Consider the following 24,845-nt stretch of genomic DNA (forward strand, 5'->3'; position numbering starts at 1 on the left):
GCTGACAGGGGTGGCTGTGGCTATTGCCTGTCAGCATGATGCATGATACAATACACTGCAGTACATCAGGTACTGCGTGTATTGTATCAGTGATCTAAGTATTTTACACTAGTGTACAGTAATGTACACTAGTGTAAAAGTAAAAAAAGTGAAGTGTGCACCAAACACAACACAGCCCCCCCCAGCCCCCCCAATAATAAAGATGCATTACATTCCCCATACACAATAAAACGTGACATAAAAGTGATCAAAAACACAAATCATATACATATTTGGTATTGTTACGTCCGTAACGAACCAATCTATAAAACTATATCAATAATTACACCGCACAACACACGCTGTAAAAAATAAATAAAAAAAAAACAGTACCAGAATAGCTGTATTTTATCAATCTGCTTTAGAAAATACGTTATAAAAGAGATCAAAAAGTCATATACATATAAAACTTAGTATCAATAGAAACTACAGATCTTCCCGCAAAAAGTAAGCCCAAAACCAGCTCTGTCGCGCAAAAGATAAGAACGCTATGGATCTTGCAATGTGGCGACAGTTTTTGTGGGTTTTTGCTAGGAAGATAGTTTCTATTGCGCCAAAATGGTAATAATTAAAAAAAAAACTACACAAATGTGGTATCGCCGTAACCGTAGCGACCCAGAGAATACATGTATTATGTTATTAGTGACCGCCGATACGGATTTTTACGGCGATCACTAATGGGCTCTATTCTGCTGCCATCAGCTCTTTATGGCGATGGCGCAGAATAGTGCAGCAGCGCCGGTAATGCCCGCAGCCCCCTCCTCTCAGCTATCGGAGGTAGCTGAGGGGTTGGGGTAGAATGTGGGGTCAGTCCCGGCCAGTCCCCTCACCGGCGATTGCCGTTATTACCAGTATAACGGCGGCCACCGGTAACGGACATTGCCAGCGCAGCTGAACGCTTTCATCTCTTCTCACAGTGAATCCACAGTGAGAGGAGAGGAAAACATGTCCCCTCCCCCCGTCCCCAGAATTAACCCTAGTGACCTGGTCACTGACCCTCCCCTCACTGGGCGGCCATCTGATCCTAGATGGCCGCCGCCATCACTGTAAACAGACTCTGTTCACAGTAATGGATTCCAAAAATGATCAAAGCTCCACTCTCTCCACCATCGGAGGTGGCAGAGAGCATGGGGCGATGATCGGGGACCACCCAATGTGGTCCCAGTACAAGCGATCAGCTATATATACTATATACCGCTGATCGCTTGTTCCAAATGGTGCCGGCACTTTTTTACCCCTGTCACCAAAGTCAAAAGCTGCCCCGGATAAGCTGTAACCACTCCAGATTACCCGTAACCACTCCAGATTACCTGTAATCACCCCAGATTACATGTAACCACCCCAGATTGCCCGTCACCTCCCCAGATTGCCTGTAACCACCCAGATTGCCCATAAACCCCCAGATTGCCCGTAATCCCCCCCAGATTGCCCGTAACCCCCCCAGACAGCCCGTAACCATCGCAGACAGCCCGTCGCCACCCTAGATTGCCCGTTGCCACCCCAGATTGCCCGTCGCCACCCCAGATTGCCGGCGCCACCCCAGATCACCAGTGAACACCACCAGATTGCCCGTCACCACCCCAGATAGCCAGTGAACACCCCCAGATTTCACGTCACCACCCCAGATAGCCAGTGAACACTCCCAGATAGCCAGTAAACACCCCTAGATAGCCAGTAAACACCCCCAGATTGCCCGTAACCACCCCAGATAGCCAGTAAACACCCCCAGATTGCCCGTACCCCTCCATATAGCCATTAACCACCCCAGATTGCCCATAACCTACCCAGATTGGCACAGACTGCTCGTAACCACCCCAGATTGCCCATAACCACACCAGATTCCCTTTCGCAACCTCAGATAGCCAGTAAACACCCGAAATTGTCCATTACCACCCCAGATAGCCAGTAAACACCCACATATTGCCTGTAACTAAAATGACACTCCTTCCCTTCTGAGCCCTGCTCTGTGCCCATACAGTGGTTTATGCCCACATCTGGGGTACCGTTCTACTCAGAAGAACCTGCGTTACATATATTAGGATGAGTTTTCTCCCCTGTTCCTCGTAAAATTGAGAAATTTTAAACTAAACAAACATGTTATTGGAAAAATTAAATTTTTTTCATTTTTACGGTTTAGTTTTGAATACTTTCCTCCAATACCTGTGGGGTAAAAATGGTCACCACACCCCAAGATGTATTCTTTGAGGGGTGTACTTTCCAAAATGGGGTGACTTTTGGGGGGGTTCTATTCTGCTGACACTACAGGGGAGCTGCAAACGCACCTGGCGCTCAGAAAATTCTTCAGCAAAATCTGAACTGGAAATGCTAATTGTCAATCCTTCCCTTCTGAGCCCTGCTGTGTGCCCATACAATGGTTGACGCCCACATATGGGGTACCATTGTACTCAGGAGAACCTGCGTTACAAAATTTGTGGTGCATTTTCTCTCATGTTGCTTATGAAAATGAGATACTTTAATCTTAACAAATATATTATTGGAAAATTTCTATTTTCCATTTTTCTCCGGCCTAATCGTGAATACTTTCCTCCAGCCCCTGTAGGGTTAAAATGCTCATTATACCCCTAGATTAATTCTTTATGGTGTCTAGTTTCCAAAATGGGGTCACTTATGGGGGTTTACAATATACAAGCCTCCTAAATCAACTTAAAAAAAGAACTGGTGCCTAAAAAAAATCAGTTTTGGAAATTTCATGAAAATTTTATAATTTGCCGATACATTTCTAAGCCCCGTAACACCCTAAAAAAGTGAAATATGTTTACGAAATGAAGCCAGAATAAAGAAGACATATTCATAATGTGACTTACTAACTAATTTTTGTCATGTGACTTTCTTTTTTTAGAAGCAAAGAATTTCAAAGTTCGTAAAGTGCAAATCTTTCAAATTTTTCATGATATTTTGATGTTTTTCACAAAAAAAAACACAAGACAGTGACCAAATTTTGCCACTAACATAAAGTACCATATGTTACGAAAAAACAATCTCAGAATCGCTAGCATACGTTAAAGCATCACTGAGCTATAAGTGCATAAAGTGAGACAGGTCAGATTTTGAAAAATAAGCCTGGTCATTAAGGCCCAAATAGGCTTGGTCCCAAAGGGGTTAAAGGCTGCAGACTAAAAATAATCTGTATACAGAAAGTTAAAGAAAAACAAAGAGAGGGGAGACTCTTGTATGTCCTCCCCTACGCAACCAAGTACACACTAATATGAAGTGTAATGCATTTCAAAGCCTCCTTTCCTATCTCAGATGAGGTTAGTGAGGACATGTATACCACGCAATTTAATATACAGAAAATGCCAATGCAAAGTAAATAAAGTGTAAAAGTGCCATACCAATTGGTCCAGATCAATAAACATAGTTATAAACACAACAATGTATAAAATACATATGACACCACACCAAGCAAGTAACAATAATGTATGGGGAAGGGAAAGTAGTCCTGGCACAAACCCTGTCCACACATTCCGTCGGTATGAAACTTCATCGGGGGTATTGCCTACAGTTAGACAAGCATAATGACAGCATATATAAGTAACTTACACAATTTTACATATTTTAAGAGAAATTCTTTAGCCACACGGCAACTTCATTCAGCAAACAGTTAGTACTTAGCATTAGTTTTCTTTGTCCTTCATTGAATACGACAATTCCATTTTTATATAGTATGCCACCAAACATGCTGGTGAAAAATTCAAGCACCAATGTAAATATGATTTTTTCCTTTTCAGATATAGTCTGTCACTTGACTTTTTGCAAATAGAAAAACACTGGCTTTAATTAAATTCTAGCTATTGGTCAGTTACACTTTAATCTTCCTTTACTGCAAATATAAATGAATTGTGGGTCTTTAATGACGCTCTGTGTATTCCACAGTTGTGTTTGATGTTCCCTCATCCCTTCCTCCTTTCAGCTATCTGTTTTATTTAAAAGTCAATCTCACTTCCCAGTTGTCATTTTTGCTTAATGCAGGAACAGCTGAAACGCCATACATCTCTTCCTGTCAGCTGGTTGTGCAGTGTTAGTGTCACTGTCAGACTGCTGCTCTCCTCCTGTGCTAGCACAACAGCACATGGTGCGGAGGGAGAGGGGGGAGGTTAAGGTTGCAATGACAGGAAAAACACAGGACCAGCTGCCTGGAAGGGATATAGAGGAGCTCTGAAGCTTATCTGCTTCCTACATCCTAACAATAATTATAGCACCAGAAACACTGCTGTTTTCTACTCTATTGAGGTTTGACACGTCTGTGTCTGTTACCTGTTTGTTAAACACACATTGTGCAGCAAATACATCACGGCCTAATTAACCATAGAACAGGACCAGTCCTTCTACAATAGTCACCTATAGGCAAATAATATTACATGAGCATCATAACAAAATGTCATATGGCCTGAGAGGGGCAATTACATGATATTATAGGCAAATAGAAAATAATGTTTTATTAGTCAGAGGTTCATTCAATATTACATAAAGATGCCTCAAAGCATGTTCTGCATTTGCACGCTCCCTCTTCTGCTGTTCTGCGCATGCAAAGCGTGCAAGCATGCAAAGACAGAACGTGCTTTAAGGCCATCAGGATAACTCTGTGTTAGTGTGTATGCACCGTCCTGTGGTTCAACAGCATTTGTTTGAGTTTTGTGGTGAGAGGCTTAGATGAAAAGACAGCCTATTGGTTGCCATTGTAGAGGGTGAAGATGGGTACAGACGGCCAGAGAAAAGGGGTTTAGAAGGAGATGGGACCTAATTTGCTGGGCTTTTAGCAGCCTAGGGAAATGGCCCTATGTACTTTTGCCTAATTTGCATATTGAATGGAATTGTCATTACCAATAAATAATGTTAAATCGGCAGGGAAGGTGATATACTACATCTTTGTAATTTATTTTGTTCATTTGTTGTTTATTTTGTTATTGACAGTTTTCTATATGAAATTCAAGGTGTCACCCGGTTTCTCACTTACTTGAAAACTGCGATTGAGGCTCCATCACTAAGGCCATTTGTACCAGCAAAAAAAGAGACCAACTGCAGGAAGGGATATCACTTGTCCCTCTGCACTGATGATGATGAATGCTGATTGGCCAGCAGCCATACACACCCCTGTACACACCCCTGTATACACCCCTGAGCACTGCTGCAGCTGAATAACTGATCTAAGGCAAATGTCATTCATAAACAAGGCCGGCCCGCAGGCTCAGACTGAATGCAGAAGCATGAGCAGCACAAGGGGGCACTAAATTGGCCACTGAGGCAAAAAAAATTAAACAAAACAGATAGTATACATAAGGCAAGCTGGTATAGTAAAAACAGGGATCGGCACTATCGTAATCTGAATCCAGTGCAATGTTTCAGCCTTGCTTATTTATTGCCAAATCTCCTTCAATGGGGTGCTCCTTACGTGATAATAGAGGTGTCGATAAGGCAAGCATTAACTATATAATATAAAATGATCTTGATCTTTCATTGTATATTTAAAGGTATCATATCATCTAGGTATTTTTTTTACTAATTAGAGCCAGGTACTGAAACATGTTCTTTATTTTTCAAATCTCTATTTTCCGATAATCCTTATTTTTTTATTATTATGGGGACTGCCATCTTGCCTAAGCTGTGTTAACAGCGTTCAGTGAAATGCTTTACAGAAAAGCAAATTGACCATAGGCACTCATTTTCTGATGACACATTCCCTTTATGTATCTCTTTGGGTCCTCTCTATAAATGGTTACTTCCAGGGAAAAATGAACCCAGCAGGCATATTAGTATTAACGTGCTATAATATTCTTGGTTGTAATGTGACATTTGTCCTGCCTGTTGTGTCTAAAGGTACAAAGGGCAGTGGTCAAATAATAACACTAATACAGCTGCACACATACCATTGTTCTCAGCAGATCAGTACAGGTTGTGGGGTGGATTTCCTTTAACCCTCTTAATGTCTACAAGTACCAGCACACAGTTACAAATTAGTCACATATCACACACTATGTGGTCAAGTTTACACCATTTCAGTTTCCTGTTGGCTCATAGTCATCTTTGTTCTTGTTCTTATTTCTGTAACACAGATACCTATGAAACTGGTTACATACAGAAGTCAATTTACTCAGACGTTAATAATATCATAAAAGGGAAAAATACAAAGAACCTGTCAGGTCCAAGTTGCCTCCCACATCAGCCTCAGAACCTGACAGAGCAGCACGCTCTTTTTCATGTGACATCGCATGGAGCTTAAAAGTAACCTTGAATGGCGCATTCTGACTAGTATCTAGTTAAAGGAGAAGTCCGTCGAAAATTTTTATTAAAGTATTGTATTGCCCCCCCAAAAGTTATACAAATGAGCAATATACACTCATTACGGGAAATGCTTATAAAGTGCACTTACTACGCCATCAAGGCTTCACTTCCTGGATAACATGGTGATGTCACGACCCGACTCCAAGGGCTGTGCGGGCTGTGGCTGCTGGAGAGGATGATGGCAGAGGGATGCTCAGTGTCCCTCCAGTGCCCTGTGTCCCTCAGTGTCCCTCTGCCATCATCCTCTCCAGCAGCCAGGCCCGGACCATTACTAGTCCAGTGGAGTATGGAGAGAAGCACTTGCAGGGCGCGCAGCATGACTAGAGCTGTACCGGGCAGGTGGTCTTCATTGACGTGTTTGTGCAGCCACTATTCAATGAGTAGCTGCTGCAGGAAAACGAACATGTCAAGTTTTTCGTGCGGCCGGATAGAATCCCCACCGGAGCTTATACTGAGTGTATATGCTCCGGCTGGGGTTCCATTTATTCAAATACAACGTATGTTTAGCATAAATCACGGCCGTTGTTGCAAATTGCAACAATGGCCGTGATTTATGCTAAACATACGTTTTGTGTATATGGCCCATACATAGTTTAATAAAATTGTAAGATATTTTTCTACAATTTTCTATATTTTCTAAACTCATGATAACTGAGTGTGTTTAGTTTAACATCTGTTTAAACATTTAAATGCTTTATATAGCTAGTTCCCTATTGTTCATTTTCTGTACTACCGGTGAGCATGGGAAGTCTGGGAAACTTCACGCTGCTTTTAAAAGGGTGACATGAAGCCCTAATGAAAGGATTCATTTCCTCTTAGGTTCCTCTTCCCGGTCATTCTGATGTCACAGAGTGCTTTAATCAGAAGATGACTACAGTATATGGTGATGTGTTCTCACTGTAGTAGTGTGCTGTAATGGTATGCTATTAGGTAATCTACAGGAATGGCCTAACAATCAAACTGGTGGCGATCTGATACTGCAGGATTGACAATTACGTCATTAAATTTCATTTTTTTTTTAAAACAGGCTAAGCAATTTTCCAATGAGCAGTGACCCCTCTTTGCGGCAGATGCTGGAACATATACACTAAAAAACTTGTTGTAAAGTCTAGAAGATAATGGAATATCTTGTAGGTGTTTCTAGTATCCAGAGGTTAATATGCAGCATAAAGTAAATGAACAGAGAAAAGACATCGGTGTCTAAGGCTTATTGAGGCATGTGTTAATTTGCTTGGCTAGCCCATAGTTGCCAACATTTGATATGTCTATTTCTAGGCACAGCATCTCGGACAAGGTGTGGGTTATTTTCTGGCTGGCTGGTTGGGTGTGGCTTTGCATGGGCATGGTTTGCCTACATTTATTTTTTATAACTATTCCTTGTATATTGGCCTCATAGGGAAGCAAATAAGGAAGTAACTTTCAATAGTGATTTTATACTTTTACATTTTTTAGAGCCTACAGAAACTATGACCTACAGTAGACCTTTAAATAACTTCTTACCCCAAACGTTAGACCCTTGACCCTAATATTCAGACTAATATATTAATTAATAACTCAAAAGTTTTAATCTCAGGCCAGACCAGAATATTCAGACCCTAGACCCCATAGTTCAGATGTAACATCAGACTTCTCTCATTACTTCCAATCTCAGAGCCATACATCAGAATCCTTAACTCAGACCCCAAATCCCAAACCTTATACCATAGCTCTAAACCTCTTTAAGACTCCGTTCCTTTATATGTACTGCCGACTCCCTTCAACCTAATGAACACATAATATTTCATGCACAATAGCTGAAGGGTGGGCCCCCCAAGTAATTCCACTGGTGGGCTTTAGGCATGCCAAATCTAACAGTACTGTTTTTGATCGCTGTGACTTTATACACTATGTGGCATCATTTTCACACTGTCTTCTGTTACTTGATCTGTCCATTACTGTCTCTCTATATAAGTAAAATTTTCTTAATTAAGGAAATTATTATGACCAGATAAGTAATTCCACCTGAATGTCAGAAGTCACAAAATACATGATAGCCATGCCCCAAGGTTTGCAGTGTAAATGGAATGGAAGATACTATGACCATGACCAGGTTATCATCTATGACCAGGTTAGGTAGTATGTTTTTGGTGTATAGTAAAGTTGTAATTGCCATCTTTTATGTAACATATCCACCTGTCATTATTTAAGCATCATCATATCACTGCTTCTTTACAGTATTATTGATAGAAAAAATCACCAGCCTGGCTCCATGAGAGATAGAGATGGGTAAATGCCAAAGGTTTGGGAAATGAACTGAGAAAAATTGGCATATTTATATGTTCTTCATGTGAAAGAATACATATGTCAAACAAATAGAGTTTTCTGTTTTACTTTCATTTATGTGAATCTGTAATGTAAATATATTCTAAACAGGATTTATGTAAAACAAACACAAAAAATACATCCGTCTGTGTCTGCTGTTTACAAAATTGTATTCGTAATGGTGTTTAGTCTCTGTTCTCTTTAGCCTACACAGACAACATTAGGCATGTATGTGATGTTTGGGGCAGCAGGCACTGGAGATTAATGTGTAAAATTCATATTTTTTCCTACTATTATTGTTACAAAGATTGTAAACAATTGTATTGTAAATATATATATATATATATATATATATATATGCTCTCTCTCACTCTCAATATATAGAATATATATAAATATATACCGTGGGGGGTACATAGATGTGGAGGAGGACTATGGTGCATGAGTTAGGAGCCTAAAATGTTTGCCTGGTAGATTCTACAGGAATGACTTGTGACTGAGAGAAATCCTCATGATGGCCCAGGCTGGATGGAGAAGAAGAGGAAAAGTTAGCGACTCAAATTGGAGAAGATGTCCTCTGTAATTCACTCAAAGTATGATAGTATGTAAGCTCATGCATGCGAGCAGGGACCTCACTCCTCATGTATGGATAATTATATGTATCTCTGTAATGTCTATTTTTTTGTCTGTGTATGTACCCCCAGAATTGTAAAGTGGCGAGGAAACTGTTGGCGCTATATAAATAAAAATTATTATTATTATTATTATTATTATTATTAAAGATGACGTCTCATTTGAGTCATCGGCTGTAGCTGCACTGTAATCACTTTTGGTCTGTAGAGCCTGAGTAAAGCTAATGTCTGCTGCTGTATGCTGACTCTATGAGGTGATATTGGTGATATTTGTACAGTGGATTTTATTCCTTGGCAGTGGTGGCATTAGTCAGTATGTGGTGGTATTATTTGTCTATTGTTATCTGGTACAGTTTGTATTATTGGTCCTAGTTTACTGGATTTGATCATTAACAGTATGGTGGTAATATTAGTGGTCATGGTGTAGCGATAAAAGTTGCCCCTTGTATACTGATATTATAGGTAATAACTGGTTTACAGGATTAGTGATATGTATGGTAAGAAGTTTTACTCCTCAAAATACTAGTGGTATAATACTCCCATATGTTATTAACCATGTAACATAAGCTTAGAACTACACTTGGCAGCTTAGTGGTCAGTCGGGGGGCCCAATCAAAAGTTTGCTATGGGGTCCAGTGATTTCTAGTTATACCCCTGAACCAGTGCTAGACATATGACATCCAGGGAACCTATTTTCCACTACTTCCAGAGCAGAGAGGCAAGGCACAGGACCTGGAGAAGCCAAGCCCATACTCATAACTATCAGAGCAAATCCAGCACTGATTTTCCAGCCTTTTATTTAGTTAAAGTAGCAGTTCACAGAAAAATGTTTATTTGCCCCCCTACTGCGCGCTGACGCGTAAACGCACCAGCGCTGATTGGTGTCCTGTGGCGCTGCTTTGTTCCCGTCCCGCAACGCCATTCAAATCCAGCGCGCAGTCACATCACCCACTTATTTGACCCCTCTTCTCTCTCCTGTTGATGCTTTCCAATGCATTCTCTATGGGAGAGTTAGGCTTCCGGCCTTCAATCGACAGGAGACAGAAGAGGGGTCGCAGGAGCGGGTGACGTGAACAAGGATTTAAACAGTGCAGCTGGACCAGAACGAAGCCGTGCCGCGGGACACTAATCACCTCAGGTAAGTGTATGCACCAGCACGCATGGGGGGGAGGGCCTGGGGCAAATAAAAACATTTTGTGAACTGCTTCTTTAAGTAACTTTACATAGTAAAATGGCCAGACAAAAAGTTCACAAGTTGCTCTGCTAATCCCAGCTGCTACCTATACTCAACAGTGTTAACACTGCACGCCCAGCTTCTCCTGTTTCCTTGCTTTTTCCTTGCTCTTTTATAGTTATAACTAGGTTTCCTGCACACCATACCTGATTCTCTGTGGCATTGGGCATGGCATCCAGGAAAGTTTTTTTTACAGATATAGAAGAGCAGAGAGGCAGAACACAGGCAATGTTTCATATACAGCGCTAATATGTACAGATTCTGATGGAAGCAAGACAGCACCGTGACCAGTGCTAGGCTGAGGCAAGTCTGTCTCAAAAAAACCCTGGGGAGAGAGGATTGGACAAAGGTTTGCAGGGATTGGTTCTAACTGAGAAAGAAATAAAACGCACCAGATTGAAGATGTTTGTGGGAAGGTCATGTGACAAAACTTTTTATATCCTTAACATGTGACCACACTAGGCGTGGCAAATAGAGTCCGTTTTAACCCATGCATGCCTTTACTATTTCAGAGTATGGAGGAGTAGCAGTGTTTAAAATTCCTTAGTCACACTACAACCAGGGGCGGTCTTGGCATTTCTGGGGCCCCAAGCGAAGTTATGTCTGGGCCCCCCCCCCTTCCAAAACAATAGACCGCTGTGTGTTGCCCCCAGTAGTATATACCCCTTGTGCGCTACCGCCAGTAATATATACTCCTTGTGTGCTGCCCCAATAGTATAGACCCCTTGTGTCCAGCCCCCAGTAGTATATACCCTTGTTTGCTTCCCCCAGTAGTATATAGACCCCTGTGTGTTCCCCCAGTTATATACAGCCCCCCCCCCCGTGTGCTCGCCCAGAAGTATATAGACCTCCTGTGTGCTGCCCCAGTTGTATATAGACCCCCTGTGTGCTGCCCCTAGTTGTATATACCCCCTTTAGGCTCCCCCACTAGTATATAGGCCCCATGTGTGCTCCCTCAGGGGTATTTAGCCCCCCTGTGTGCTCCCCCACTTGGATATAGACCTCCTGTGTGCTCCCCCACTTGGATATAGACCCCTGTGTGCTCCTCCAGTAGTATATAAACCCCCTGTGTTGTTCCCCCAGTAGTATATAGACCCCCTGTGTGCCCCACCAGTATTATATAGACCCCTTGTGTGCTGCCCCAGTAGTATACAGACCCCTGTGTGCTCCCCCAGTTATATATAAACCACATGTGTGCCTCAAAAGTAGTATATAGACCCCTGTATGTTCCCCCAGTAGTATATAGACCCCCTGTGTGCCCCACCAGTAGTATATAGACCCCTGTGTTCTCCCCCAGTAGTATATAGCCCCCCTGTGTGCTCCCCCACTTGGATATAGACCTCCTGTGTGCTCTCCAAGTTGTATATAGACCCCATTCTGCTGCCCCAAGTAGTATATAGACCCCCTGTGTGCTTCCCCCAGTAGTATATAGACCCCTCTGTGAAGCCCCAGTAGTCTATAGCCCCCCTGTGTGTTCCCCCTGTTATATAGCCCCCCTGTGTGCTCCCCTCATTTATATAGACCCCTGATGTGCGCTCCCCCAGTTAAACAGACCCCTGTGTGCTCCCCCTCCCATATAATATATAACACAATAAAACAAACACTTATGCTCACCTGGGTCCGGGCGTCTCCTCTTGTCTTCACTCTTGTGGCCGCAGGAAGGGTTTTCCCTGTGATCACAAGAGGCCGCACTCCCCTTGTCCTGGCGCCGATGCTCCAGTGATGTCACTGGAGCGCCGGCACCACACGGACAAAGCTGCCACTTGTGACCGCAGGGAAAACCCTTCCTGTGGCCACAAGAGTGACTGACAGGAAGGGAGCCAATGTCTCCCCCGCCCTGTCAGTGCTGCTGCATGTAACTATGAGCGCTCATTACGAGTGCTCATAGTAACAGTTCAGATGGTAGCAGCGAGTGGGGCAGCGGCCATGTCCAGCGGTCTTGAGCACAAGAGCGAGGCGTGGGGGCCCCCCTGGTGCTTGGTGCCAAAGACCGTTACTGACTACAACATAATACTTCAATAGCTAGAATATGGTTACGGGATGATGCCTACATACCACCAAAATAATTAAAATAAACATAACAAAATCTGACAGCAGTAGACTACAACACAAGCAACAGCAAGCAATATAACTTATAGATGGGGAATTTGGCTAGCTCCTTTTGGCTTGCACTTTACCATTTTATATTTTTAATTGGATGCTTTATGCCCAGATTTGTAGGCTTATAGCCCGAGAGAGGCCAGTGAGAATGAGCCAGGAGAAGACAGGCTGCGCTAAGTGTGGTCCTCTCCCGGCTCTGTGTCTCGTGATGAGCTTGGCTTCTAATGTAAGTTTATGGAGCCTGACTCTTTCACTGACACAGAGCATTCTCACGCTCAGTATGGGTCTGAACACTCAGATGCCACTCTGTTAGGGACAAGAGTTCTATAAAACGTTGAATTTCAAACAATTTAGCACCCACCTCTTAAAATAGGTGCAATAATTTACCCTCTTGTTGTGTGCAATTGTTTAATGGAAAGCAGCTGACCATGTAACACATGAATGGGCTGGGTCTACCACAGGAGTTGCTGTGCTTACTCTCTGGCTCCTAGTGGAGACTTTATTTGGCAAGGGTTCCTTTACACGGAACAATTATAGTTCATATTTTCGCAATAATGATCGCATTTGAGCCATAATTGGCTCATGTAAACACTGCGTACGATAGCACGACAAGTGATAAATCGTTCATCGTGATCTTTCAACATGTTCTAAAATCGTCGTTGGTCATTCACTGAAAATTAGCAGATTGCTTTGTCTAAACAGTCTTTTAATGATTCACCCTATGTGTGAGATGGGCTTAAGCGATCTTAAAAAGATTGCAATAGTGATTTTTTTCAAATGATTTATAGTTCCATCTAAACACTGGCCGTTATAAAAAAAAATCATTACTTCGAAATCGGTAAACGTTTGATTGGGCAAATTATCGCTCCGTGTAAAGGGACCATTAGAGGCCAAATCTTTATTAGATAACTCATTTAACAAACAGTGCAGGTAAAGGGAAATATACATCAATCAAGCCTGGAGGACTCCATAATAAATGTTTTCAATGCAAAAGCATCCCTTAAAGTGAAGAATACATGACGAGGTCTGCAAATGTTTTAAACAAAGTTGACATTACCTCAGATAAAAGCATGTTGTTCTGCTCATGGAACATGACTGTCTACGGGCAAAAGATTTTGTTTTTATAGAAATTCTAAAATTAAACCAATGATAGAAAGCCAAGTGAATAAATGCAATGTGTTACCAGAAACGTTAAAGGATGTTATTTTCATTCTTAAGCACTTAAAGGGTTTGTAAACTTTTATCAGTTCCAGCATTTTCTCATATATAGAGTTTTAAATGAACAGACTGGGATGATTGAGAAAACATTTCTGGCCAAAGAGAAAGTTCTCAGTATAAAAAAAAAAAGCTGTTAAACTAGTCGTACACCCTTCCCCATCATGTGGTGGTATATGCCAGGTCTTACAGACAGGAGCAGGGAGGGGTGACTATTAAAAACACAATGTGGGAACACAGCCTTTCAGCACTTTGTGGGTGCTCCTCCGTGCAGCGCTAGCCACCTGTCACAGCTAGCCTACTGGCTTGTGCCCTGCAGGTGGGACCTGGACTTGTGAGTTCACAACAGCATGCAGTAGCCACAGCCTCTTGCTTCCTTCATGTGCTCAGAATTTTTTCTCTTTTGTTAAAAGGCCATAGCAATTGCATTTTTTTTCACCTATAGACTCAAATGATCCCTTTTTTTTCGCAATACCAATTGTACTATGCAATGGCAGACCTAATATTTCCATAATATTTCCATAAAATTCATGTTCAGGTCATTAGCCCTATGGTAAAACAGGCATATTATCTACATTCCTCAAGTCAGTACAATTACAACGATAGGCAATTTATATAACTTTTATTTTATTTTATATTACCATCCTTATAATGCTTTTATATTTTGGTCTATTAGGATGTATGAGCTGTAATTTTTTTGTGCTATCATCTGTACTTATCATATGTACTTATCTGTACTTATATATACTTAAATGAACCTATCTGTACATATCAGTAGCTTGCAGTGGGATGGGATTTTTTTATAGAACAAAATGTATTATTTTATCACTGTAACATGAAGTTTCACAAAGATCTCAATGCAGTACAAATGCACTTTATTGACCTATAAGATCAGTGCTCGATCTCTGGGGCTGCTGGAAAGATCCAGGTACCATCAGTCCCAGAGCATGAAAAATAATGATTCTCCAGGCCTGGCATGGTTACAGGCAAATATCGTTAGGCTGGAAGGTCTAAAATGAATGGTATTATTAGGCTGCTGATGTTTATTTTTTACCTAGGTTGTTATGAAAACAAGAAGGGTCCCTTAAAAAAAATTTTCTATTCCATAACCAGTAAGAAATCAAGTAAGAAACCAAACAGCAGCAGTCTAATGATACCAGGGTGGGAAGGCACTTATATTTTTTATTATCTGTATAGATTGCTGCTTAGTGACTGCCACCAAAAGAGTTAAGTGGCAATGAACAATAAAAAGTATAGAGATCTTTAGCAAATTTCTTGCATACTGGGCAGGAAGCATACAATGAATGTTTCCTGCTAAGCTCAAGTATGGTGTTTTTTTTTGTTTCGTTTTTTTTAAATCTCTTGAGCGAGAATTCAGAGAAGGCACTCCAGTTTCTGTACATTAACCAGCAATGTCCTATGTACCGCTGCTTACTGCACAGACTAAGTTGATAAATGGTGATGCTACGCATCACCACTTAAATTCTTATTATCCATAGGCACTTTGGGCGCAACCCATTGAGTGTGAAAGTTAAATCAGAGCATGAAAACCACAGCTGATATGGTACGTGTAGAAGTCCCCTTAGGCTATGTTAACACTACGTAAGTTACATAATAATCATGGCCGTTGTTGCAAATTGGCAACAACGGCGGTGATTACTATGGAACTTACGTATTGCTGCTTTTTATGTAATCCCGGCAAGAGTGTATTCACATAGTATACACTCCAAGCAGGAACGCTAGCGGTGAAAAAATAGCGGCCACAGAAAACCTGTCAGTGCACACAATGGAGCGTGCGGTTCCGGCCACACGCTCCATTGTGAGCACTTAGGAATTCAGACGCGGGCACACACTGATGCGCTGACATCCGAATTCAGCAGCAGTGAAGTTCATCCGGCCGGTAGCAGTCTTCTCTGACTCCGTCCGGGTCACAGAGCGGCCGGTGTCTCACGCTGTGGAGACATGGCCTTAAACTGTATAATAATGGTATGAGCTTGTTCCAGGACAGATTTCAAATATGTTTTTGGATACCTGTTGTTTATGTACTCTTCTGTTACATAGTGATAAGTCTAATAACATTAAATACTAACAGTTATTTTATTTCTTATAAGTAATGAATTTTTTCCATAGTGGAATTGCAATACAATATATGCCGTATCACACAAACTAGTACTTTACTGTCAACTGTTGTTTGACTTTCACATGTTACACAGCATGTTCTCCAGAATCCAGAGCAAGTGTGTATTATCTCTATAATATTTTGGGTAAGATCAAATACATAGAAAATGTACGATCAGCTTTATTCCCACTTGATAAGGCATTGTTAAACAAACTTGTTTAAACAGGTACCCTGGGTACTTTTTAGTCCCTAGTCATTTAATCTTAACTGGTCACTGACCTTGCATATATCAATAGTACAAAAGAATATAAGAAACAGTTTAAGGCCATGTTCACATGGCGTAAGGCACCAGCCATTCTTTGACACAGCTGGATCACAGAACGGCCCATGTTAGAGAAGATCACTGCATTACTGCAACTGCATTACCAGCTGGATGATCTTTATTTCTTCTCAATTTGGATGCGGGCATACCTGTGTGCCCCCGCATCTGAATTTCCCGCTGCACACAATGGAGCGTGTGGCCAAAGCCGCACCCTCCATTGTGTGAACTGACTGGTTATGGACATGTTTTTTTTTTGCGGCACCGCAAGGGATCCTGGCCGGAGTGTATACTATGTTTATACACTCCAGCCGGGATTCCCTCTAGCTGCAGCACAATGTAGGTAATGTATTAATCAAGGCCGTGCAAATCGGCAACAACGGCCATGATTAATACTTTACTTACGCTGTGTGATAAAATTCCTCAACCTCATATATACGCAAAGCCCTCTCCTGGCTGCCAAAAGGAACATAAACACCATTTAATGTGGGTTGACTGCTCATGGTATTCCAGTAGGAAAACTGAAAATCCCCCCCCCCCCCCCCCCCCCCCCGCTTCCTGTGATGTAAGTTTTACTCTGTACTAAACCCCCCACCCCTTCCAATGCTAACCTCTCAAACTACACCTTTTCTATTCTATAACTTCTTGCTATCTGCCAGCACTTGTTATGGGCCTACATAACTAACAACCACAATTATACTAATTTCTCTATTGACCTCCCTTTACGCAAAACTGGTCTGGATAAGAAGGTGGTCTTTTGAGGAGGATTTAATTGTATAATGTTTCATGCTGCCGATAGAATTTACTAGCGTCAGAGTGAGAGAGTTACAAAGTTGTAGTAAGTGCTATGTCTCATACCAGTGCTCTGTACTGCTCTATAATGTTGAGATAACCATTGAACATGTTCACCTTTGGCATTTATGGCAAATCCATAGGGCATCCCACCTCAGGTACCCACAACTGTCAGGGCTCAGCAGCTACACTTAGTGGGAGTTATGGGTTAGTGTGCGCATACCCCTTTATCATATTCATGGTACTGTATATTCTTTGGAGATAGCATTAATGTCTGATCTGGAGATACTGCGATGGAAATGACATGAGGCCTGCTGTTCTGATCTAGGACACTGTTCTCTATATTCCTGATCATCTGCTGCTCTGTAAATGAACTTTGCTTCTATTTGTGGAAAACTTTTGTAAATTATTTAAGGCCTGAAAACAACATTTTGATACTAATAATATAGAATCTTATTTTTCTCCAATTCCTTTTAGCTAAACTTTTACACACACAAATGTTGTCTTAAGTATCGTTTAAGGAAGTTGATTGTTTTCTCATCCCAATTAATTATGTTTACATGGATATAATTATCAAATTCTAACCCTCTGCATACTTATTATCAACATCCTGTACTGCTGCCAGCTTTGGTAATGGATCGGCTCATTACGGATATTTTGTGGCTGCTTGACACATCTTACATTAGTTTTCAGTTACTCTATGAGTTTATGACTCTGTGGAGATTCAGGTTGTGGTCCAATCTACATTTACATCTACATTTCCACAACTAGCGTTTGCTGAGTATGTGATTTCTTGATAACATGGACCATAGTCTACGATTGGGACATCAGGGGGAATTGAGAGGGTCCTAAACATGATGAACAAAAGTCCTAAAGCATGTGCTTATATAGTTATTAACTAATAGCAATATATATGAACCAAATATTGCTGCCTTGGCTATCTAAACTGGTAAACTGCCATCCGCCAGGCTGCATTCAAGATGTTCCTGCAGCCGATACCTCTATCGGCTGCGGGAACATCTTTTTTTTACATTGACTTGCGGGCACCGTCGCGTGTGGCCGCAAATTAATTAGCCATTCACTTCAATCTAATGTGTGTCCGCTGCCGCACATTACATTGTGTGAACAGCTATTTTTTCCGGACTCGTCAGCATCGGAAATAATAGGGAAAAATAATAGGTAAGTACATTATTACAAGTACATTATTTTAATGCCCATTCTAAAAAACGGGCATTAACATTGCGATGTGTGAACATAGCGGGCGGAATAGCCTTAGGGTATGTTCACATTGAGTAAAACAGGAGGAATCCCGCCTGCCTCAGTGTGTCAATAGGATGCCCTGTGCGCCTCCACTTCCCCCGCTCATAGAACTGACATGTTTGTAAATGTTTGTGCTTAAATATTACAATTCCCCTTAAAGGAAATAGGGGGCAATGTATCACTGCTTGTTATGGTAAACAACTTTTCTTCTATGTTATCAGATATGTCCCCTGCATTACACATTAATACGTAGATAAATGAAGAATAATTGAATATATTCCTCTATGTACCTTTTATAACAAATATAAATTCTTTTAAGAACTGACATGTACACATAAGCCTTCCCTCCTACAGCTGTTAAAGGTTACCTGCAGGAGCAATTGTTAAAACATGAAAGCAATTTATTATTTCAATATTACCCTCCAAAAAAGATACCCAATCGCACCATGCAGAGGTGCTGTATACATAATTAATCCAGTTGTTGTGTGGGATGCAGCCTTTATTATTATGAAAGGATAATGACATAACAACGGAAAAACGTTGAGTGCTAAAGAGCACCGTTCATAAGAAAAGTCCTGAAGGGTGTATAAAAATAAACCATACATTTAAAATTCTGAAAGTAAAACATTTTGTTCAGCTGAACCAAGTTTAAAGAAGTGTTTGGTTTATAAAACTACCGATTTATCAAATTTTACTGCAAATATTAGAGCCCTATTAACAATTAAATATAGCAAAACCTATATCAACAAGTTCATACTTGGCAACTAAAAAAAAAAAACTTCTGACATGTCATAGCTGAGACCACCTGCCGATCACTAGAATGAAGGGGCAGATGCGCTCTGCGTGTGCTCTGCCCCTTCATCTCTGCTATAACTGCTAATACGAGCAGTGTATGGAATTATAATGGGAGCTTATGGAACTTCCAGAAATTCTGTATTCCATAGGCTCCCATTATAACGCAGAGTGCTTGTATTAGCAGTGTGTAGCAGAGAAGAAGGAACAGAGACCACGCTGCTGAGCGCATCTGCCCCCTCCTTCTAGTGATCGTCGAGGGTCTCAGCACTCAGACCATCACCGATACAAACTTCTTACATGGCGCTGTTACATGTCAGAAGTTTTTTTTTATGACTAAGGGTGAATTCACAAGTACAGGATCCTAAGCAGATTTGATGGCCCAGAGTAGATTCAAAGCAAATCTGCGACTTCTAATCTGCTGCGGATCCTATACGCACCCTAAGGGGGAAATTTATCAAGGGCTTTGTGACGATTTTTAGGTGAATAATTGGATTTTTCACCCATTTTGGGTCTAAGTTCTATTTATGAACCAGTATTCAACAGGCTAATATTTTTTAGACTTTTTTTTTTTTATCTGCCTGTTTTGAATATTTATTTACCCAAAGATTCGCACAATCCGGGATTAATGTCCAATTTATTTTTGCAATGTTGCAACTTTTTGTGCGACTCTTTACTTAAATACATTTGCTATGGCAGTGCTACATTTTAATGAATCAGTCACAAGCTATTGAACCAAAATACACACCACACAGTAGACTCCTTAATAAATGTACCCCTAAGCGTCTCTGCAACTTGTAGTTGTGTGTCTCCAAACGGACTACATAAGTTCAGGTCCTACTTTTTTGTGGCACGGAGCGCGGGCCACACACGGATCCATTTTTAAAACAGAGGTGTGAATAAACCCAAAGAAATAAATAGCTCCTTTTTCTATCCATAAATCAGGATTCAGGAAAAACTGATGTGTGGACTAGCTCTTTTGGGGAGAGGTCATGAGATTTGACATTTTACCCTGATACTTGTGTGTTAGCTTCTCAACAAGCAAGCTGTAAACAGTTCCCGCAGCGTTTCTCCCAGCAGCTTGTGACTGTTTCATTTTCAAATGCAAGTAGATTAACCTTTCCATTTACAGAGGAGATAATACCATCTTAGACTGTTGCCAGATTTAACCTTTCCTGTTGATGCTTTATAGCACTCAAGAAGAGGTCACACACAAAGGGGGAGATTTATGAAAGGGTGTACAGTAAATATACACCTGGTGCAAACTGCCCACAGCAACCAATCACAGCTCCTCTTATATTTTGCCAGAGCTGAAAGCTGAGCTGTGATTGGTTGCTGTGGGCAGTTTGCACCAGGTGTATATTTACACCCTTTCATAAATCTCCCCCAAAAACATGAGGTTTTGTTTCGTTTGAATTTATCTTTGGGCCTTTGGTACAAATTATTTTGGCTACAAATTCTGCATATTTTGGTGCAATCTTTAGCCAGATGTCCCTCCATATGTGTCCATGTGCCCTGCAGGCAAGAAAGATCAATACTACCATAAAATAACAGTGACTCTTAGGGCCCTATTCCACGGGACGATTATCATCGGATAATCGTTAACAATAAACCATTGCGAATGACCTGAAATCGTTCACCCAATTACACTGAACAATGATTATGATCGTTCTTGCGGTCGTCTTGTCATCGCTAGCGATCGCTGTCATCGCTATCGCAAACGACCGAACGACATCTTATTTCATGCGAACGAGCAACGATAAACATTAGTCCAGGTCTCATTAAGCGATCAACGATTTCTCGTTAGCCGTTTAATCGTTAACTGCTATTCAACCAAACGATTATCGCTTTGTTCTGAGTGATTTATCGATTATCCGAACGATAATCGTCCGGTGGGGCCCTTAGGCTGGGTTTTTTAAATCCATTCAATGGTTACTTTTAACGTACACAAAAACGTGGTCAACTGTGCTTTTGTGTACACTTAAAAAAAACACTCATTTTCATCCTTCTTTTTTATAACGGAAGTTAATGGAAAAATTACACACAATTGCATCAGTTTTTGCATCCGTTTTCTTTCCCCCATAAAATATATACATTAAACGGACTGCAAAAACACAGTGAGAACCTAGCCTTACTGTCTCTTAGATCATGTTGGGGCTATTCACCTTCCTGTACTTTTCTATGTATGTCTTACAATGATAATATATAGAAAAAACATAGGGGGAGATTTATCAAACATGGTGTAAAGTGAAACTGGCTCAGTTGCCCCTAGCAACCAATCAGATTCCACCTTTCATTTTCCAAAGAGTCTGTGAGGAATGAAAGGTGGAATCTGATTGGTTGCTAGGGGCAACTGAGACAGTTTTACTTTACACCATGTTTGTGCTAATTTCATGCTATTTCTCACCATTATTAAAAAGATTGGTAGTGTAGTATTTTTTGGAGAGCCATGAATGAAGTATACTATGACTAGTAGCCCATCATCGAATTAACAGTTCAAGTAGCCAATAAACTCTGAGTGTGCACAGGGGTCCTCTGTTGTTGGTGATATCATAAGTTCAGTCATATAAGCTGGTATGACATCACAACTGTTGTTTTTCTCATCACAAGATTTATTTATGTAAGCAGCTGTTACATAACAAATGTGTTTCCATGAGGTAAGCTGCTCTGAAATTACACGTGGAATGTTGCCATAATGTTGCGGGGTGTCTCATACTCCCTCTCGTGCTCCAACCTCTGGTTCCTCCTCTGCTCCTGGTGTATGGTCTGCGCTCCGCCCTGTCTCTGCTCCCTTGAGCCTCCTAGGGCTCGCACTTGACGGCTCTGCTATGTCTTAAAGGGCCAGTGCCCTCATTATTGGTTAATTCTTTCCCTGCCTCCTAACAAAGTCTGCTCATTCCTGGTCCTTACTGCCTGATCTATAGTGCTCATTGCCTATCAGAGAAAGCGCCTTCAAGTTCCTAGTTTATCAATCAGGTAAGCTGCTATGGCAAAGCATCTAGTTTTATCACAAGTGTAGGCTGATGTGACATCACAACTCTCTTTTAATGTCATCAAATTAGCAATTGGAAATCCAGTAGCCAATATGTAATTCTTGTAAAGGTGCCTACTATTGGTGGTGTCTGCATTGTCCAAAATACGCCATGGTGCTAGATTCACACATTCACACCATATGCGCAGCGGATTTTACACTGCAGATCCAAAACTGTCAATTTCAATTAAATTACATACTTTGTCATCCCGCTGTGAGTATGTTAATTAGAGATAAGTGAACCCTGAGCATGCTCGAGTCGATCCGAACCCGAACTTTCGGCATTTGATTAGCGGTGGCTGCTGAACTTGGATAAAGCTATGTGGAAAACATGGATATAGTCATTGGCTGTATCCATGTTTTCCAGACAATCTTAGAGCTTTATCCAAGTTCAGCAGCCCCCATAAATCAAATGCCGATCGTTCGGGTTCGGATCGACTCGAACCCGAACCCGGTTCGCTCATCTCTAATGTTAATGCTGGCCCCCTTAACCCCCCGCCGCCCGGAGCATACTATATCTGTCCACACTCTGGCTGCATCTAAAGCTCCTGACTCCCGGAGGTCCCGCCCAGCCAATCAGTGGCTGCGGCAGGGCCGTGCGGGGACCGGAAGCGTCAGATGCAGCCGAAGTGTGTATGCTCCGAGCGGCGGGGGGTTAAGGGGGCCAGCATTTACATACTCGCAGCAGGATAATAATGACAGTTTGGGACAGTTTGGGATTACACACTGCAAATCCGCAGCAAAATCTGCAGTGGATATGTCCTGTGTGAATCTAGCATCGATATATATTCTATGAGGATCCAGTTAGCAATGGACAAATATTATCAGGAATGTTCTCATTGAATTTGAGCCACAGGTTATCTGAGGACCCCTAGGAGATGATAAACAGATATAGTATGTCCTAATGTGGTCTTTTATTTGAATGATGAAATGAAGGTGAAATGTCAGTATCTGTCAGTGATGGATCAGAATAATAGTAATAAACGCCAACTTTACATCAGCTTTCCAGTATGTAAATGATCTATTTGGCTGGTTTTATGTTTGCTCCTGCATAATGAGCCCTAAGGCAACCATGACTTGAAAGAAAATTCCAACAATTAGGAAATCTAATGGGCTGTACCCTGGGTCACCACTTGTGTTTACATGTTACCTTTATTTGACCTAGTGTTCTGGTGAAGATGAAACTCTTGTACGAGCATTAACATGTTAGATTGCTGGAAATCTTGAGAGCAAATCTCACGTCCAGGTCTCATGACAATGAGTCCATACCACTAGTACTACTACTAAGGTTATCTGAAGATCCTATCTGCTTGTACCGGCACAGTTAATATGATAAGCCTTCAGGATAGGTTTACATATACAATCTGCACTTAAAAAGCTTTTGACAAAGATTTTAGTTTTACTTGCGGATATTTATTTTGTTCAATGTGAGTCACTTTCCAGCATAACTTGCCAAGTAGCAATCAGCCAGGAAAGGCGTTTCCTGCAGAAAAAAAAAATCCCATTATGTCAATCACACATGGATGCATGTTACATTCACACACAATTAAATAGTGTCTTACATTGCATTCCTGTATTGTGATAACCATCACATGTATTACATGTGTAATCACTCTGTTGTTCTCACATATTTGCCTGATCTCATATTATGATCATATGTGACCTGCAAGATTTTTGGCTTCTTCTTGAAACAAACGGCCTTGTAGAAATTCTACGGAAAACACTGCATTTATGATCAGTTCTTCAGCTATGGGGCGGGGCCTGACAATCTTTTCATTCTGCTGTAAACAGAGTAGAGGGGGAGGCTCCTGCTGAAGCCAGTCAACTTATAGCTTGACACAGGATAGAGGGGGGATTACTAATCTTCAGAGTCACATAGAAGCATTTGTTATATATTTCTAACTTTTATTTGCAATAAGATAAAATAGAATCAAACGAAGAAGGAGAGTATTTCCTTCCTTCTTTTTTGTCTGTCTATCCATCTACCTTTTCATTCTTTCCCTAAATAAAAGACCGTAAGGTTTTCTATTTTATCATTAAATTATTATTACTAGTATTGGGGAATACAGATAATATTACTGTAGTAAATGTGAAAAATCTAACAGGAAAGCTTATACATTTAGCGAGAGTGGTGATAGTTAGAAATTGGATGGACACTTCCCCGCCACAGATCCTGCACTGGAAAAAGGTGTCCGAAAAAATTGGCAAATATGAAATGTTTTTCTTTAAAGGGAAGAAAGCACATAGACATCTTATTAGGAGTTGGAGGTTATGGTTGAATTAAAATTGTTTTTTGTTTTTTTTGTTTGTTTTTTTTTGTTTGTTTTTTTTCTCCTACCATCTCAGGTTGGGTGGGTAGGGTGGCGTGGGGGGTTGGATAATATATATTTAGCTATGTTGTTGGTACGCTGTTTTATGTGTCATTTAATATCGGGGCTGTGTCCCTGTTCTTTGTAATCTAAGTTAAATTTTAGTCATGGAAATTAAAAACTTACAGCCATAGCCATAGGTTGTATCCCAGTTTTCTAGGCTCTCCACGGAGCGGGCAGACAGCGGGAATCAGAAGCCGAGAGTTCAGGTTCATACGAACCCAAACCTCGGCCGGTTCGCTAATCCCTAATTACCATGCCCCCTGTACCACCCCCCTAATTACCACTATAAGTTTACCATATCCTTTTGTCACCCACATCCCCCACTATATGATTATCAGG

The sequence above is a fragment of the Dendropsophus ebraccatus genome, chromosome 5, assembly GCF_027789765.1.
Source record: "Dendropsophus ebraccatus isolate aDenEbr1 chromosome 5, aDenEbr1.pat, whole genome shotgun sequence".
NCBI lineage: Eukaryota > Metazoa > Chordata > Amphibia > Anura > Hylidae > Dendropsophus > Dendropsophus ebraccatus.